General features: G+C 38.9%; 1 protein-coding gene and 1 pseudogene across 36 annotated transcripts in view; one reads left to right on the top strand and one right to left on the bottom strand.

Annotated features, from left to right (window-relative positions):
* RIMS2 (regulating synaptic membrane exocytosis 2) overlaps positions 1 to 19,739 on the top strand; it is a 731,813-nt gene that overhangs the window by 90,905 nt on the left and 621,169 nt on the right. The gene's annotated exons all lie outside the window — the stretch shown is intronic.
* Positions 19,104 to 19,404, bottom strand: LOC119508737 (annotated as a pseudogene).

The following is a 19,739-nucleotide window of genomic DNA, read 5'->3' on the forward strand; positions in this document are numbered from 1 at the left end:
CTTTCCTAATTCAGTGGTCTTTGCCCCCTTGTCAAAAATCAGTTAGCCATAAATATGAGACTTGATTTCTGAGCTCTCAATTTTATTCCACGGTTTGATATATCTGTACTGGTACCAGTATCATGCTGTTTTGATTACTGTGATGTAATAAGTTTTAAGATCAGGAAGTATGAGTCCTCTAACTTCTTTCTTCTTTTTCAAGATAGCTTTTGCTATTTGGGGCCCCAAACATTTCCATATAAATTTGATTTTTGGCTTTTCCATTTCTGCAAGGACAGTTGCTGGAATTTTGATTGGGATTGTATTGAATTTATTAATTGCTTTGGGTAGTATTGACTTTTTAATGGTATTTAGTCTTCCAATCATGAAAATGAAATATCCTTCCATTTATATAGGTCTTTTTAAATTTCTTTTAGCAACATTTTTTAATTTTCTGTGTACAAGTCCCTTACATACATAGACAAATTTATGCTAGATATTTGATCCTTTTAGTTGCTACTGTGATGGAATTTTTTTTCTTTATTTCTTCTTCTGATTATTCATTGCTTATTTACAGAAACCACACTGATTTTTGGATGTTTACCTTTGTATTAGTTAGGATTCTCTAGGGAAACAGAATCAACAAGAGATATCTATAAATATAAGACTTTATAAAAGTGTCTCACACGACTGTGGGTATGCATGAGTCCAAATTCCGTAGGGCAGGCAGCAAACTGGCAACTCCAGTGAATATGTTTGATGAACTCCTCAGGCAACCAACTGGCAACTTTGATGAACGTGTTCAATGAACTCCTCAGAAACGAACTGGCAACTTCAATGAACTCCTCAGGAAATGCTTCACTGGTTAGCCCAAGAAGAAGTGAAGGTCCTCTACCTGTCTCGCTTAAAAGTCTTCAACTGATTGGATTAAATCCAGCTGATTACATTGTATCATTGTGGAAGACACTCCCTTTGTTGATGTAATCAGTCACAGCTGCAGCCAATTGACTGATGATTTAATAAACCAGCCATAAATGTTGTTGCATCAACACCTGGCCAAGTTGAGACATGAACCTAACTATCACAGTCCACACCTTGTCACCTCAAACCATGCTTTATCTCTAAGTAGAGAACAATACTCGAACAATACTCCACTGTCCTGCATACAACTGGAAATGCACTAAATTTCTCCAGAATAGGTTGCAAGTCCTTGGGTGACATTAACTCTTAAAATTGATTTCCTTTAACTTAAATACTGGAAAATGAACAATACAGCTTATGTTATATGATAAGTGGGTAAGATAGAGAAGAAAGCAAAGATATTTGCTTTACAGACAAATACAAACATACTCATAGCAAAACAGGAAGGAAATATTCATGCCATCATAGTCCTCATTTCTGTAATTGGTCATGTGGTAACAATTCATGTTTATCACTACCTTCTTCCACTACCCATTCCATGTTCCTTTACCCTCAGCAAGTACTTCAGCTGGCCATGGTTCTTTGCCTGGTGGGGTAATCCAAACCTTCATTGCTTAAGTTTCTTGGCCATTGGTAGTCCTCTCTGGATTGGGTTGTTGCAGTTTTCCATTGACTTTAGTCACAGGGCATGGTAGTACTAAGAGACGCCCTAGGGGATCTCCTGTATTCCAGGAAAACTCTTCTTTACCTCCATTGTGTAGTTGCAGTGCTATTTCCCCTTGATAGTCAGGATCAATCACCCCAGCCAGTACAGTAATCTCCTTCCTTGCCTGTTGATTCAGAGGCATAAGAAGCCCAAAGTGGCCAGGTGGCAGTCTTAACTTCCAGTTCAATGGAATTATTGTTGTGTTTCCTCATAGAAGCACTCTTCCTTTTGGAACTAAGACTTGTGAACCAGCAGAGCTTAAGCTTGCAGGGACAGGAAGCAAAAATTTTCCTAGTATATCACTAGGAGTGACAGTGAGTGGTGCCACTCCTGTTTCCATCCCTTGATTCCTGAACCCATGAATCCTGGCTATAGGAGAAACAGCACCATAGAGTGGACACTGATTCAGGGCATATACAGCCTCCTGGAGAACCTTGCCCTAGCCCTGCAAGATGTTGCCACCTAGTTGGCACTGTAATTGAGTCTTCAACAGGCCATTCCACCGTTGTATCAACCCAGCTGCCTCTGGATGATGGGAAACATGGTAAGACCGGAGCTGGGGAAGGAGGCTGATTGGTATCCACCAAATGGGTCATCTTATCCATTTAGTTATTAAAATCTTCCTCTGCTGAAGTCATCCTCTGGTTAGCATTCACATGGTACATAAATATCTTTATGCTTTTTGCCCACTCAGAAAGGTCAATCCATATACCTCTTCCCCAGACCTCTTTGTCACCAATTTTCCAATCATGTTCTTTGCAAGTCCCTGACCACCCAGCCAACCCATTAGCAACAGTCCATGAATCAGTATACAAATGCACCTCTGGCCAGTTCTCCTTCCAAGCAAAGTGAACAGCCAGGTGCACTGTTCGAAGTTGTGCCTACTGGGAGGATTTCCCCTCAACACTGTCCTTCAGAGACAACCCAGAAAGGGGCTGCAGTGCTGTAGCTGTCCACTTTTGGGTGATGCCTTCATGTCATACAGAACCATCTGTAAGCCAGGCCCAAGTTTTTTCTTCCTCAGTCAAATGATTGTAAGGAACTCCCCAAGATGCCATAACTGTGGGCTGGGAAAGAGAAGGTAATGTGGCAGGAGTAGGGGTCATGGGCATTTGGACCACTTCCTCATGTAAATTACTTGTGCTTTCAGGACCCACTCAACCTCTATCTCCTATATACCATTTCCATTTTATGATGGAGTTCTGCTGTGCACGCCCAACTTTATGGCTTGGGGGTTGGACAACGCTCAGCTCATGATAGGTAACTCAGGTCTCATGGTAACTTGGTGGCCCATGGTTAAGTGTTCTGTCTCTACTAATCAACGCCACAAGTCTCTGTGAGTCAGATTATTTTGACTGCTGCATTGAGCCTGTTTTCCATTATGGTAGCCATGCCCACCTTGTCTTTAATGATTAAGTGCTGCCACATGGCTTCTGCTGAGTCAGGATCCAGTTTTCCCTTTGTGTGTAAGGATTCCAGCTCAGTGACAGCAGTTCCCACAATATCTGACCTACAGAGAAGGGTGACTACAGAGCTCTTCAAGGATGATGGAGCTAGTCTCACAAATTTATTCCTCACAGTCCTGGTAAAATGTGCGTCCTCAGGACACTCCAGAAGTGTGAGAGCAGGTCTTCCATGATAAATCCACTCTAACATTCCAATCTATCTAAGCCTTTGAATCCCCTCCTCTACATTATACCAGGGCAGTTCTGGCCACATTTCAGCCGACCACCCAAACAAACTCTTACTGCCCTTTCTAAACCCTTGAGCTACAACATTCAATGCAGAATCTCAGCTTAATGGGCCCATATCGGTAAATTCAGCCTGATCCAACTTTATATTCCTTCCACCATTATCCCACACCCTTAATATACATTCCCACACATATTCCCCTGATTTCTGTCTGTATAAGTTGGAAAACTCATGCAGTTCTTTTGGAGTATAGCGTACTTCCTCATGGGTCACACTTTGTACCTCACCCTTCGGGGCCTATTGGAACTTTAGCCTAGTTATAGGTTTTGAAGCAAAGACTGGTGGTGGGGGTGGGTCATGAAAAGAATTAGAAGTAACCCTCAAGCCATTTACCTCAGGACATTCCATTGCAGTTTCATCTGGTGAAACAACATTAATCTCTCTAGACAGAGGAGTGAGGGCTGCTTCCTCAGGGGAGGTGATTACAGGTTTAGCAGGCACTGGAGGTTTAATTCACAGACAGAGGGATTCAGAGCAACTGAGAGTGACACTTTGGAGGAGCTGCAGCTTACAGAGGCATTTTGGAGAACACAAACCAGGAGCAAGCAGATGCCTAGAGAGGAACGTCCTGAGAGAAAGCCATTTTGAAACCAGAACTCCAGAGCAGACACCAGCCACGTGCCTTCCCAGCTAACAGGTTTTCAGACACCATCGGCCACCCTTCAGTGAAGGTACCCTGTTGTTAATGCCTTACCTTGGACACTTCATGATCTTGAGATTGTAACTTTGTAACCAAATAAACCTCCTTTATTAAAGCCAATCCATTTCTGGTATTTTGCAAAAAGGAAGCATTAGCAAACTGGAACACCATCTCTTGCAATCATGAATAATACCGTTGTAAATATTGGTGTGCAAATTTCCCTTCATGTTCCTGCCTTCAGTTCCTCTGAATATATACCTAGTAATAGGATTGCTGGATCATAAGGCAATTCTGTACTGTTCTGGTTTGCTAAAGCTGCTGTTATGCAAAATACCAGAAATAGATTGGCTTTTATGAAGGGGATTTATTAAGTTACAAGTTTATAGTTCTAAGTGTCCAAACTAAGGCATCAACAAGAGGATACCTTCCCTGTAGAAAGGCCAAGCTGTTTTGACCACTTAGCTTTGTAGTAAGCTTTAAATTTATGTAGTGTGAGACCTCCCACTTCATTCCTCTTTTCAAGATACTTTTGGCTATTCAGGACACCCTGCCCTTCCGAATAAATTTGGATATTGGCTTTTCTGTTTTTGCAAAGTATGTTGCTGGGATTTTAATTGGTATTGCATTGAATGTACAAATAAATTTAGCTAGAAATGATGCGTTAACTATATTTAGTCTTCCAATCCATGAACACGGTTTGTCCTTCCATTTATTTAGTTCATCTGTGATTTCTTTTAGCAGTTTCTCATAGTTTTCTGTGTATAGATCTTTTGTGGCCTTGGTTAAATTTATTCCTAAATATTTGATTCTTTTGGTTGCTATTGTAAATGGATTTTTTTCTTGATTTCCTCCTCATATTGCTCATTACTACTGTATAGAAACACTATTGATTTTTGCATGTTGTTCTTATACCCTGCCACTTTGCTGTACTCATTGATTTTTCCTAGTAGCTTTGCTATAGATTTTTCAGGATTTTCTAAATATAGGATCATTTCATTTGCAAATAGTGAAAGTTTTACTTCTTCCTTTCCAATTTGGATGCCTTTTATTTCTTTTTCTTGCTTAATTGCTCTAGCTAGAACTTCCAGTGGAACATTGAATAACAATGATGACAGTGGGCATCCTTGTCTTGTTCCTGATGTTAGAGGGAAAGCTTTCAGTCATTTCCCATTGAGTATGATGTTGGCTGTGGTTTTTCATAGATTGCCTTTATCATATTGAGGAAGGTCTCTTCTATTCCTATCCTTTTGAGTGTTTTCATCAAGAAAGTATGTTGAATTTTGTCAAATGCCTTGTCTGCATCAGTTGAGATGATCATGTGGTTTTTCTGCTTTGATTTGTTGATGTTGTATATTACATTGATTGATTTTCTTGTGTTGAACCAGCCTTGCATACTTGGACTAAATCCCTTTTGGTCATGGTGTAGAATTCTTTTCATGTGCTGCTGGATTCTATTTGCAAGTACTTCATTGAGGATTTTTGCATCTATATTCATTAAAGAGATTGGTCTATAATTTTCATTAGTCTGTCCTTGCTATTAGAGTGATGTTGTTTTCACAGAATGAGTTAGGTAGCTTTCCCTCCTCTTCATTTTTTTTTGAACAGTTTGAGTGGGATTGGTACTAATTCTCTCTTTTTTTTAGATTTTTTTTTAATCTTCATTTTATTGAGATATATTCACATACCACGCAGTCATACAAAACAAATCGTACTTTCGATTGTTTACAGTACCATTACATAGTTGTACATTCATCACCTAAATCAATCCCTGACACCTTCATTAGCACACACACAAAAATAACAAGAATAATAATTAGAGTGAAAAAGAGCAATTGAAGTAAAAAAGAACACTGGGTACCTTTGTCTGTTTGTTTCCTTCCCCTATTTTTCTACTCATCGATCCATAAACTAGACAAAGTAGAGTGTGGTCCTTATGGCTTTCCCAATCCCACTGTCTCCCTTCATAAGCTACATTTTTATACAATTGTCTTCGAGATTCATGGGTTCTGGGTTGTAGTTTGATAGTTTCAGGTATCCACCACCAGCTACCCCAATTCTTTAGAACCTAAAAAGGGTTGTCTAAAGTGTGCGTAAGAGTGCCCACCAGAGTGACCTCTCGGCTCCTTTTGGAATCTGCCTGCCACTGAAGCTTATTTCATTTCCTTTCACATCCCCCTTTTGGTCAAGAAGATGTTCTCCATCCCAGGATCCCAGGTCTGCATTCCTCCCCGGGAGTCATATTCCACGTTGCCAGGGAGATTCACTCCCCTGGGTGTCTGATCCCACGTAGTGGGGAGGGCAGTGATTTCACCTGCCAAGTTGGCTTAGCTAGAGAGAGAGGGCCACATCTGAGCAACAAAGAGGCATTCGGGAGGAGGCTCTTAGGCACAACCATAGGGAGGCCTAGCCTCTCCTTTGCAGCAACCGTCTTCCCAAGGGTAAAACCTATGATAGAGGGCTCAACCCATCAAACCACCAGTCCCCTATGTCTGTGGTCATGTTAGCAACCATGGAGGTGGGGTAGGCGAATACCCCTGCATTCTCCACAGGCTCCTCAAGGGGGCACTACATCTTTTTTTCCTTGTTTTTCTTTTTTTTTTTTTTTTAACTTTCCCTTCTTTTTTAAATCAACTGTATGAAAAAAAAAGTTAAAAAGAAAACAAACATACAATAAAAGAACAGTTCAGAGAGACCATAACAAGGGAGTAAGAAAAAGACAACTAACCTAAGATAACTGCTTAACTTCCAACATGTTCCTACTTTACCCCAAGACAGTTACATAATATAGCAACATTTCTGTGAACTTGTTCCTACTATATCCATCAGAAATTAACAGACCATAGTCATTCCTGGGCATCCCCAGAACATTAAATAGCTCATCTGTTCTTCTTGGATTATTGTTCCCCCTTCCTTAATTGCTCTCTACTGCTAGTTCCCCTACATTCTACATTATAAACCATTCGTTTTACATTTTTCAAAGTTCACATTAGAGGTAGCATATAATATTTCTCTTTTTGTGCCTGGCTTATTTCGCTCAGCATTATGTCTTCAAGATTCATCCATGTTGTCATATGTTTCACCAGATCGTTCCTTCTTACTGCCGCGTAGTATTCCATCGTGTGTATATACCACATTTTATTTATCCACTCATCTGTTGAAGGACATTTGGGTTGTTTCCATCTCTTGGCAATTGTGAATAATGCTGCTATGAACATTGGCGTGCAGATATCTGTTCGTGTCACTGCTTTCCGATCTTCCGGGTATATACCGAGAAGTGCAATCGCTGGATCGAATGGTAACTCTATATCTAGTTTTCTAAGGAACTGCCAGACTGACTTCCAGAGTGGCTGAACCATTATACAGTCCCACCAACAATGAATGAGAGTTCCAATTTCTCCACATCCCCTCCAGCATTTGTAGTTTCCTGTTTGTTTAATGGCAGCCATTCTAACCGGTGTTAGATGGTATCTCATTGTGGTCTTAATTTGCATCTCTCTAATAGCTAGTGAAGCTGAACATTTTTTCATGTGTTTCTTGGCCATTTGTAAGTCCTCTTCAGAGAACTGTCTTTTCATATCTTTTGCCCATTTTATAATTGGGCTGCGTGTACTATTGTCATTGAGTTGTAGGATTTCTTTATATATGCAAGATATCAGTCTTTTGTCAGATACATGGTTTCCAAAAATTTTTTCCCATTGAGTTGGCTGCCTCTTTACCTTTTTGAGAAATTCCTTTGAGGTGCAGAAACTTCTAAGCTTGAGGAGTTCCCATTTATCTATTTTCTCTTTTGTTGCTTGTGCTTTGGGTGTAAAGTCTAGGAAGTGGCCGCCTAATACAAGGTCTTGAAGATGTTTTCCTACATTATCTTCTAGGAGTTTTATGGTACTTTCTTTTATATTGAGATCTTTGGTCCATTTTGAGTTAATTTTTGTGTAGGGTGTGAGGTAGGGGTCCTCTTTCATTCTTTTGGATATGGATATCCAACTCTCCCAGCCCCATTTGTTGAAAAGACCATTATGGCTCAGTTCAGTGACTTTGGGGGCCTTATCAAAGATCAGTCGGCCATAGATCTGAGGGTCTATCTCTGAATTCTCAATTCGATTCCATTGATCTATATGTCTATCTTTGTGCCAGTACCATGCTGTTTTGGCAACTGTGGCTTTATAATAAGCTTCAAAGTCAGGGAGTGTAAGTCCTCCCACTTCGTTTTTCTTTTTTAGAGTGTCTTTAGCAATTCGAGGCATCTTCCCTTTCCAAATAAATTTGATAACTAGCTTTTCCAAGTCTGCAAAGTAGGTTGTTGGAATTTTGATTGGGATTGCATTGAATCTGTAGATGAGTTTGGGTAGAATTGACATCTTAATGACATTTAGTCTTTCTATCCATGAACATGGAATATTTTTCCATCTTTTAAGGTCCCCTTCTATTTCTTTTAGTAGAGTTATGTAGTTTTCTTTGTATAGGTCTTTTACATCTTTGGTTAAGTTGATTCCTAGGTACTTGATTTTTTTAGTTGCTATTGAAAATGGTATCTTTTTCTTGAGTGTCTCTTCAGTTTGTTCATTTCTAGCATATAGAAACATTACTGACTTATGTGCATTAATCTTGTATCCCGCTACTTTGCTAAATTTGTTTATTAGCTCTAGTAGCTGTATCGTCGATTTCTCAGGGTTTTCTAGATATAAGATCATATCATCTGCAAACAATGATAGTTTTACTTCTTCTTTTCCAATTTGGATGCCTTTTATTTCTTTGTCTTGCCGGATTGCCCTGGTTAGCACTTCCAGCACAATGTTGAATAACAGTGGTGACAGCGGGCATCCTTGTCTTGTTCCTGATCTTAGAGGGAAGGCTTTCAGTCTCTCACCATTGAGTACTATGCTGGCTGTGGGTTTTTCATATATGCTCTTTATCATGTTGAGGAAGTTTCCTTCAATTCCTACCTTTTGAAGTGTTTTTATCAAAAAAGGATGTTGGATTTTGTCAAATGCTTTTTCAGCATCTATTGAGATGATCAATTGATTTTTCCCTTTTGACTTGTTAATGTGTTGTAATACATTGATTGATTTTCTTATGTAGAACCATCCTTGCATGCCTGGAATGAACCCCACTTGGTCATGGTGTATGATTTTTTTAATGTGTCTTTGGATTCGATTTGCAAGTATTTTGTTGAAGATTTTTGCATCTATATTCATTAGGGAGATTGGCTGGTAGTTTTCGTTTTTTGTAGCATCTTTGCCTGGTTTTGGTATTAGATTGATGTTAGCTTCATAAAATGAGTTAGGTAGTGTTCCATTTTCTTCAATGTTTGAAAGAGTTTAAGTAAGATTGGTGTCAGTTCTTTCTGGAAAGTTTGGTAGAATTCCCCTGTGAAGCCATCTGGCCCTGGGCATTTATTTGTGGGAAGATTTTTGATGGCTGATTGGATCTCTTTGCTTGTGATGGGTTGGTTGAGGTCTTCTATTTCTTCTCTGGTCAGTCTAGGTTGTTCATATGTTTCCAGGAAATTGTCCATTTCTTCTACATTATGCAGTTTGTTGCCATACAGTTGTTCATAATATCCTCTTATAATTTTTTTAATTTCTTCAGGATCTGCAGTTATGTCACCTTTTTCATTCATTATTTTGTTTATATGGGTCTTCTTTCTTTTTGATTTTGTCAGTCTAGCTAGGGGCTTGTCAATCTTGTTGATCTTCTCAAAGAACCAACTTTTGGTGATATTTATCCTCTCTATTGTTTTTTTGTTCTCTATGTCATTTATTTCTGCTTTAATCCTTGTTATTTCTTTTCTTCTACTTGGTTTAGGATTGGTTTGCTGTTCATTTTCTAGCTTCTTCAGTTGATCCATTAGTTCCTTGATTTTGGCTCTTTCTTCCTTTTTAATATATGCATTTAGTGCTATAAATTTCCCCCTTAGCACTGCTTTTGCTGCATCCCATAGGTTTTGGTATGTTGTGTTCTCATTTTCATTCATCTCTTTATATTTAGCAATTTCTCTTGCTATTTCTTCTTTAACCCACTAATTGTTTAGGAGTGTGTTGTTAAACCTCCAGGTATTTGTGAATTTTCTAAGTCTCTGATGGTTATAGACTTCTAATTGTATTCCATTGTGGTCAGAGAATGTGATTTGAATAATTTCAATCTTTTTAAATTTATTGAGGCTTGTTTTATGTCCCAGCATATGATCAATTCTGGAGAAAGTTCCATGAGCACTAGAAAAGTATGTGTATCCTGGTGATTTGGGATGTAATGTCCTGTATATGTCTGTTAAATGTAATTCATTTATCAGATTGTTTAGGTTTTCAGTTTCCTTATTGGTCTTCTGTCTGGTTGATCTATCTATAGGAGAGAGTGATGTGTTGAAGTCTCCCACAATTATTGTGGAAACATCAATTGCTTCCTTTAGTTTTTCCAGTGTTTCTCTCATGTATTTTGCGGCACCTTGATTGGGTGCATAGACATTTACGATTGTTATTTCTTCTTGCTGAATTGCCCCTTTTATTAGTATGTAGTGGCCTTCTTTGTCTCTCAAAACATCCCTGCATTTGAAGTCTATTTTATCTGAGATTAATATTGCTACACCTGTTTTCTTTTGGCTGTGGCTTGCATGAAATCCTTTTTTCTATCCTGTAACTTTCAGTTTCTATGTGTCCCTGTGTCTAAGATGAGTCTCTTGTATGCAACATATTGATGGTTCATTTTTTTTGATCCATTCTGCGAATCTCTATCTTTTAATTGGGGAGTTTAATCCATTTGCATTCAACGTTATAACCATGAAGGCATTTCTTGAAACAGCCATCTTATCCTTTGGTTTATGTTGGTCATATTTTTCCCCTCTGTCTATTAATATCCTTTATTGTACCCACACCGAATCTCTTTAGTACTGAACCTTTCTCCAAGTCTCTCTGTCCTGTCTTTGTTTCTCTGTCTGTAGGGCTCCCTTTAGTATCTCCAGTAGGGCAGGTCTCTTGTTAGCAAATTCTCTCAGCATTTGTTTGTCTGTGAAAAATTTAAGCTCTCCCTCAAATTTGAAGGAGAGCTTTGCTGGATGTAAGTATTCTTGGCTGGAAACTCCTCTCACTCAGAATTTTAAATATATCGTGCCACTGCCTTCTTGCCTCCATGGTGGCTGCTGAGTAGTCACTACTTAGTCTTATGCTGTTTCCTTTGTATGTGGTGAATTGCTTTTCTCTTGCTGCTTTCAGAACTTGCTCCTTCTCTTCTGTGTTTGACAGTGTGATCAGAATATGTCTCGGAGTGGGTTTATTTGGATTTATTCTATTTGGAGTTCGCTGAGCATTTATGATTTGTGTGTTTATGTTGTTTAGAAGATTTGGGAAGTTTTCCCCAACAATTTCTTTGAATACTCTTCCTAGACCTTTACCCTTTTCTTCCCCTTCTGGGACACCAATGACTCTTATATTCGGATGTTTCATATTATCTATCATATCCCTGAGGTCCATTTCGATTTTTTTCAATTTTTTTCCCCATTCTTTCTTTTATGCTTTCATTTTCCATTCTGTCATCTTCCAGGTCACTGATTCGTTGTTCAACTTCCTCTAGTCTTGTACTATGAGTGTCCAGAATCTTTTTAATTTGGTCAACAGTTTCTTTAATTTCCATAAGGTCATCCATTTTTTTATTTAGTCTTGCAATGTCTTCTTTATGCTCTTCTAGGGTCTTCTTGATTTCCTTTGTCTCCCGTGCTATGGTCTCATTGTTCATCTTTAGTTCTTTGAGTAGCTGCTCTAGGTGCTGTGTCTCTTCTGATCTTTTGATTTGGGTGCTTGGGCTTGGGTTATCCATATCGTCTGGTTTTTTCATATGCTTTATAATTTTCTGTTGTTTTTGGCCTCGTGGCATTTGCTGCACTTGATAGGGTTCTTTTAGGATTTGTAGACCAATTGAAGTCCTTATCTCTAATTTATCAGATCTACAGCTTCGTGGAGTACACTTTCTCTAACTAACTAGCAGGTGGTGTCCACGAGCCACCTGTTCTCCACAAGCCAGTTCTCCCCTGCTTAGCCTTTTTGGTGAGTGGGGGAGTGAGTCTTGTGGGGTCCAATTGGTGTACCAAGCTTGCATGTGTAGTTTGTGTTGCCTGCCCTGTGTATGGGGCGTGTTTCTGGGCAGTCAGGGAGGGGGGATGGCCCTAACAATCAAATCTCCCTGGTGATCCTAGATTTTTAAAGCTGCTGCAATAGTCTAATACTTCAGTTCAGTCCTGCCACAGTTCGTCTCTGCCACTGACCCACAAGTCCTTGGTATTGGCATATGGCTCCTGAGACTTGCAAGTGGGCCCCTCTTCCAGGCTGTGCACCCCGGGTCCTCTGTTGAGGGATGACTGTGCTATGTCAGAGGTGAGTGCTGTCCCCCCAGGGCAGTTCTGGGCTGCTGGGCTGTGTAGGGAGGCTCCCAGTCTGCTGAAATGATGGCTGAATGGGCCTTTGTTAATTCACACTGCTTCACCTTCCCAACTCTGGGACAATCAGCTGAGGGTGCAGGGAAGGCTAATGTCCATGCCCAGTTTTGTGTAGTGTGCCTGTTATTTGAAGCACTTCCGTCACACTGGGTTGTCTGTGGCAGTTCTGGGCTATGGGGCTGGCGATGGGCAGGAGTGTTTCCTGTCCACCAGGATGATGGCTGTGAGACGACACCCCCCTTTTCTTGGGAAGTTGTGGTGTTTAGTGAATTTTCTCAGCCACTGTATTATTGCCTTTTGTCTCAGAGCTCTCTTAGTTCTGCTCTTGACTTGACCTGCCCAAATTGCAAGTCTTTGAAGCTTTCTGTATTGGGCTTCTTAGAATAATTGTTTTAGAAAAAGAAAAAAGGATTAAAAAAAAAAAAAGGGCCCTCCTCAGAGATCTCATGGGTTATTGAAATGCTAAGAAGCAAAGCAACCAGGGCCATTAAGGAAAGGTCCACAGGGCAGAGAGATCAGCTTTTCTTCGCGATTTGCATATGCGCCTCAGGGCCTGAGCTCTGCCCTTCCCCTTTCTATGTTCACCAGAACTCCAAAAATCTTCTGCTTTTATTTTGTAGTTTTTTGTGTTGTTTTTTTTCTATGCCTGTCTCCTCTCTGCTGGGCTGGCTGCTCTCAGATTCTCTGGTGTCTGGTCTCAGTCTATCTATGGTTGGAGTTTGGATCAGTAGAATGAGTTTCCGATAAGGGCTGCCACTGCAGTTGTCCCTTCTCTTTCCCGTAGCTGACAGCCCCTCTTCCCACGGGACTGAGCCTGGCAGGGAGGGGCGCGGGTCCCCTGGCCACAAAAACTTACAGATTTCGCTGATCTCAGCAGTTCCACGTTTTCATGAGTGTTGTATGAAGTATGCCCAGAGTCAGATTGCTCTGGGGTGTCCAGTCCACGCAGTTCCTGGCTTTCTACCTACTTTCCTGGAGGAGTAACTAAAACATACAGCTCACCAGTCCCTAGCTTTACTTTAAATGTCCTAATTCTCTCTTGAATGCTTGGTAGAATTCACATGTGAAGCCATCTGGTCCTGGACTTTTCTTCTTTGGGAGCTTTTTGATGAATGATTCAATCTCTTGTGATTGGTTTGTTGAGGTTGTCTATTCCTTCTTGGTTCAACGTTAGTTTTTCATGCTTTTCTAAGAAGTTGTCCATTTCATCTAAGATTTCTGGTTTATTAGTATGTAGTTGCTCATGTTATCCTCTCACTATGTTCTTTATTTCTGCAGGGCCAGTGATTTTGACCCCCTTCCCATTTCTGATTTTATTGGTTTGCATCTTCTCTCCTTTCTGTTTTTGTTAGCCTAGCTAGGGCCCCATTGATTTTATCAATTTTCTCAAAGAACCACCTTATAGTTTTGTTGATTCTCTCTATTATTTTCTTGTTCTCAGTTTCATTTATTTCTGCTCTAATATTTGTTATTTATTTCCTTCTGTTTTCTTTGTGGTTATTTTGCTGTTCTTTCTCTAGTTCCTCCAGGGTAACAGTTAATTCCTCAATTTTTGCTCTTTCTTCTTTTTAAATGTAAGCACTTAGTTCAATAAATTTTCCTCTCAACACCACCTTTGCTGCATCCCATAAGTTTTGATATGTTGTCTTTTCATTTTCATTTGCCTCAAGATATTGACTAATTTCTCTTGTAATTTGTTCCTTGACACACTAGTTGTTTAAGAATGTGTTATTTAACCTCCATCTATTTGTGAATTTTCTGGCCTTCTGCCTGTTATTGATTTCCAACTTCATTCCATTATGATCTGAGACAGTGTTTTGTATAATATCAATATTTCAAAATTTAGTGATACTTGCTTTGTGACCCAACATGTGGTCCACCCTGGAGAATGATCCATGAGCACTTGAGAAAAATGTGTATTCTGCTGTTGTGCAATGTAGAGTTCTATAAATTTCCATTAAGTCTAGTTCCTTCATCATTCTATTCAACATCTCTGTTTCCTTAATGATCCTCTGTCCCCCTCTATCTATTGATGAGAGTGGTGTATTGAAGTCTTCAACTACTATTGTACAGGTGTCTACTTCTCCCTTCAGTGTTGCCAGTATTTGCCTCATGTATTTTGGGGCACTCTGGCTTGGTGCATAAATATTTATGATTGTTATGTCTTTTTTTTTTAATTCAGTTTTATCAAAATATATTCACAAACCATACAGTCATCCATGGAATACAATCAACTGTTCACAGTATGATCATAGAGTTATCCATTCATCACCACAATCTATTTCTGAACATTTTCCTTACATCAGAAAGAATCAGAATAAGAATAAAAAAATAAAAGTAAAAAAAGAACACCCAAACCATCACCCCCATCCCACCCTATTTGTCATTTAGTTTTTATCCCCATTTTTCTACTCATGCATCCGTACACTAGATAAAGGGAGTGTGATCCACAAGGTTTTCACAATCACACTGTCACCCCTTGTAATCTACATTATTATATAATTGTCTTCAGGAGTCCAGACTACTGGGTTGGAATTTGGTAGTTTCAGGTATTTACTTCTAGCTATTCCAATACATTAAAACCTAAGAGGTGTTATCTATATAGTGCATAAGAATGTCCACCAGAGTGACCTCTTGACTCCATTTGAAATCTCTCAGCTATTGAAACTATTACATCTCATTTTGCATCCCCCTTTTGGTCTTGTTATGTCTTCTTAAAGAATTGTCCCTTTTATTAATATATAGTGTTCTTCTTTGTATTTTTACTTGTTTTACATTTGAAGTGTACTTTGTTTGATGTTAGTATAGGTACCCCCTGCTCTTCTCCAATTGCTGTTAGCATGAAATATCTTTTTCCAACCTTTTGCTTTCAACTTATTTTTGTCCTCATGTCAAAAGTGAGTCTCTTGTAGACAGCATAGAAGTGGGGTCCTGTTTTTTAACCCACTTTTCCAGTCTATGTCATTTTATTGGGAATTTTAACCGATTAACATTTAATGTTATTACTGAAAGGGAAGTACTTCTACCATTTTTTCTTTGGGATTTTATATGGCATATATTATTTTTTCTCTCTCTCTCCTTTTACCCTTCTTGATAATCTTCATTTCTACACTCTTCTCCAAAACTCTCTCATCTTTTCCTATCAGCCTATAACACTCCCTTTAGTATTTCTCATGGAACAGGTCTCTTGTTCACAAACTCTCTCAGTGCCTGTTTGTCTGAAAATATTTTAAACCCTCCCTCATTTTTTTTTTGTGGATAAAATAGTGATGCTTTATTGCTGAACCTGATAGAGTGATATTTCATAAGAGACATAGAGGAATTTGAGAAGAAAATAATCACCTAACACAGAGGAAATTAGTCACCCAATAATTAATTTTATGATAATCTACTGTTCTCCAAGATACAATGATTTTTCTATATAAACCAAAAAGCAAGGAGGTATGGAAGACACAGGTTTGTAATGCAAATACTTGTTTTCCTTTATTGTGGAAATATTTTTCTTCTTCAGGATGAATTATTAATTTTGGCTTACTATTTTGGAAGGAGGATTCAGTATTGAGGACTTGTGCTTGATCCTTCTACCATGATAATCCTCAGAGGTCTGAAGCCAATATGCAAAATTATTGAGAATATCTTTTCCAAATCTTCATTCAAAACTGTGTCCCTCATTTTTTTTTTTTTTGTATATATGTTGTATTTCACAATAAAAAAATTAAAAAAAAAACATGGCTTGGGAGCAAAATGCACATATATCCAGTAACTATATTCAAATCAATATTGCAGATACAGAAGTAAAATGGGGTTCAATTCAGTGTCTCCACTTGCAAATCTTCAAACCACACTTTGAGAACCACTGCCAGAGAGGAAGTATCATTAATCCTGGCACCCGAAGTCCTGAGTTTAAATCCTGGTTCTGTTGTTACTATTTACATAATCTTAGGAACATAATTCATCTGCTCACCTTTAGTCTCTGTATAACAGTAGTTGTGAGGCATAAGCAAATAGTGTAACAATAGGATTTAGTACAGTCCTTGGCACAGAAAGCAGTAACAAATATTAACTTCCTTTTACCACTGTAGATGGCCAAGAATTAAATTAAATTAATAGAAGTTAAAACTTCGCAGGAAAATAGAGAGGACTGAAGCTAACAACGTCTTCTAAGAATTATATGTATAATATAAAGTATAGAGAAATGTTTTAAATATAGGATCTTAAATTAAAATAACTTAAATATTTAATTCCAGAGAAAACCTAAATTATTAAACTACCTCAGAATTCCCATTATAACCAAAGTAAAATTTTTGCCAACAATGGGATGGGATTGGTGTTCTATTTATTTACATATACTGACACACAAAAACCTAAATAACTTTCCTTCCTGCTTGCTACTTGCTTCACTTTGGGACTTTGTATGTCTCAAGGTCCTCTCAGGAGTTAATGTCAAACCCTGAGGTGTCTCCTGGGAGGTGAGCAGGTCCACTGCAGAAACTGCTGCATATGCCTCAAGATACAAGGAGGGCAACAGAGGTTATGCTTCCACAGTGAGGCTGGCTGAGGTAAGAAATGGGATACTGTAAGTGTTTTCCTATGGAACTGACAACGAGCGCAGTTGTCAAAATGAGTCCCAAAGTTATTGAACAGTTTAGGTCTAAAGGCAATCGTTTATGTCAGGATTGTTTACGGCAAGTTTCTCCATATCCCAATGGTTAACCAAGAGGCAAGGTCTTACTGAGAATTTTATTTTTAAAAACCTTCCTTTTCCACTCTAGCCTGATGCCACCATGACAGCTTTATTTTTCTGAATTACTAAAAAAAAAAAAAACGTGATGGCTGTCTGTAAATGTACTGTGTTCTATATGGTAGTGTTTCTTTTATTGTTTTTAACTGCTACTTAACCTAATGATATACTTTTAACTTTTCACCTATTTATAAGTTCTCTTAACTAGATTGTAAGCCCCTCAAGGGTCTTTCACTTGTTCCCTTCCTCCATGGAACTTTCTCAATTGCCCCAATGCTAAGTAACTTTTCTCTTTTGCTACTTGCAATATAAATTCAACACTGCACTTTAAGGCCCTTTCAGATGGAGGCCATGTATTTTATTTCTTTGTAAAGTGCCTTGACAAAACATATGTCTAATCAACCTTTGCAAAATAATTACTAGAGCCTCTATGTTAAAAACTGGATACAACTGACTGCCTGAGGTAAAGTCCTCATAATCTTCCTATCAAGATTACACATGGCCTACAATCTGGCCAGCATATTTGGAGAATATACCACATGAACAGGATGGTTCCCATCTCACTAACATCCCTAGTATTCCCCAATCCCTAGCATCTCTCTACCCATATCCTCCTTCTCCCATGCCTTCCCTATGAAAAACCCACCAAACTCCTCTATCCCTTAAAACAAAATTATTTTTCCACCTTCCCTGCAAAACTGTTTATTAAAGCCATAACCAGTGTTTAGAGCCTTTCAAAAAAAACAACAAAACATAACAAAAAAAAAACCTAGCAATCCAGGCCGTCTTATCTTAATTGAAAAACAGAACTGATTTCATGCCCACCCTTTTCAGGTTTTGCCTGTTACCAGAAATAAAAAATACTCATAGGTAACATGAGAGGGTTGTGATGCCACCTTAGAGGAACTATTTTTTTCCGTTTTAGAATTTTTTTGCTGGCTTGGTTTGGTGCTATCACCACAGCCCTGACTATAATCATTCCACCTGATCCTTTAACAGGATCAAAGAGGTGACCAGGGTAGCCCAAAGACTGGTAGTTTTTCTTTATAGTTCAAAGTTTTTTGAACAGATCTGACTTAAGCAGAGCTGGATTATGGCAATTTACTTCAACTACACCATTAGTTATTATGAGAAGAAATATTATTCATTCAAGATTTTTGTTAGTTGCTTCAGTTTTTTTTTTTCAATGACTCATATTGGGAATCTTCTTTAAGGGTCATGCCCTCACTCCTACTATAAATGCTCTATAAATCTCTTCAAATTCTTCAATTACGATCATCCTTAATGAAATCTAGAAAGTAGAGGAGCTTACTCATTTTTTTAATGCTTCATAAAGCATCACTATTATCACATGTAAGTATACATTCAAATATACATATTATATATATATATATATATATATATATATATATGTATATATGTATGTATTCACTTTTTTAAGAAAGTGAGAATGTTCCCTTTCTTATTCTCTTGTGTTTGACATAGGCACCCAGGTGTGCAGTTGAAAGAAATTTTAAAAGGCCACAAAAACTTCCCAAGAAAGATCACTAAAAAAAAATCCTCTCTTCTCATCTCATACAGCTGGCTTTTGAGGAATGTCAGCTAAGAAAAAAGTCATCATCCATGGTGATGGGAAGACTGGACTTTGCTTTCTTTGGGTGGTAGCTGAACTTCTATTGGTGGCCCTGGTAAAAAATATAACTCTTCATTTGTTCTCAGCAAGTCTTTTCTTGGCTTTTCTTCAAACAATACCTTTACTCTCCATTAGGATCTGAGGATTTCAAGCAGATTTAGAATAGCAAGTTCTGGGTGGGTATCAGTCACTTTAAATCATGTGTTGGCTATGCAGAGAGAGGGAAAGATATGGGAGGATTTAAGGGAGGAGGATGACAGAAAGAGAGAAATGTATCTTCATCAGGGGCACTGGAGGAAAGCGAGCTTGTCAGAGTTGTTGTCGGTATCTCATGAAGGCCCAGGCTGCTACCACAGTGAGGGCAAACACTGGCACTAGCATCATGGCTATGGGGATGCCACTTGGCTCTCCTTCACTTCGGCGTCCTACAGGTCCATTCTGCGCCTGTAACCTGTGCTGCACTCTCAGGGACACAGCATAGCCTGCATTACGAAAGAGGTCTACAGCATCCTGGTGCAGCGGATTCTTTAAGTCATGGCCATTCACCTGTAGGTCCTCTGGTAAGATTGATCTCTTCTTCGGTGACCAAATAATCCGCTCTTCCATTCATGTTTTATTGCTTTGTTTTCCTGGCTTCCCACTCGGGTCAGCTAGGGATCTGTACAGGTGAAGGTGAATCAATCTCCCCACTGCGCTCGCCTGTGGCACGGCACTTTAGGTTTCCTGCGTCCCTCATTTTTGAAGTACAGTTTTGCCAGATATATAATTCTTGGTTGGGGGGTTTTTCTCTTGCATTTATCTTAAATATATTACACCATTGCCTTCCACCCCCATGGCTTCTGCTGAGAATCTTCACATAGTCTTATCGATCTTCCCTTGTTTGTGATAAATCACTTTTCTCTTGCTGCTTTCAGAATTCTCTTTGTTTTTGACATTTGCCAATCT

This window comes from Choloepus didactylus, chromosome 14, assembly GCF_015220235.1.
Source record: "Choloepus didactylus isolate mChoDid1 chromosome 14, mChoDid1.pri, whole genome shotgun sequence".
NCBI lineage: Eukaryota > Metazoa > Chordata > Mammalia > Pilosa > Megalonychidae > Choloepus > Choloepus didactylus.